This window comes from Penaeus monodon, chromosome 29, assembly GCF_015228065.2.
Source record: "Penaeus monodon isolate SGIC_2016 chromosome 29, NSTDA_Pmon_1, whole genome shotgun sequence".
Lineage (NCBI taxonomy): Eukaryota > Metazoa > Arthropoda > Malacostraca > Decapoda > Penaeidae > Penaeus > Penaeus monodon.
Window position 1 is genome coordinate 29,429,826 of NC_051414.1, and position 322 is coordinate 29,430,147.

Genomic DNA, 322 nt, shown 5'->3' on the forward strand with positions numbered 1-322 from the left:
CGCCCGTCCCTATGCAAAAGAAAAAAAAAAGCTATGTTTATGCCAAGGTTAGAAAAGCAATTAAATCCGGCACCAGAGCGCGCTGGTTTACCCGACGTCGACAAGCGCTTTCCCCTTTTTTTCAAACCCAGCCGTCCCTCTGAGCCGTCCGGAAAAGAACATTCGAAAGCGCTTATTCCAATTCCCCGACGATACGAACGAACTCAGTCGCGAGACAGTGAGGGCATGTAAAGATGGCGCAACGCACTCTTGCCGCAGAGGGAAATGGGACCCTCGCGAAATACGGGTTTTCTCTCCGCGGGAAATGTCGCCACAGGGCTCG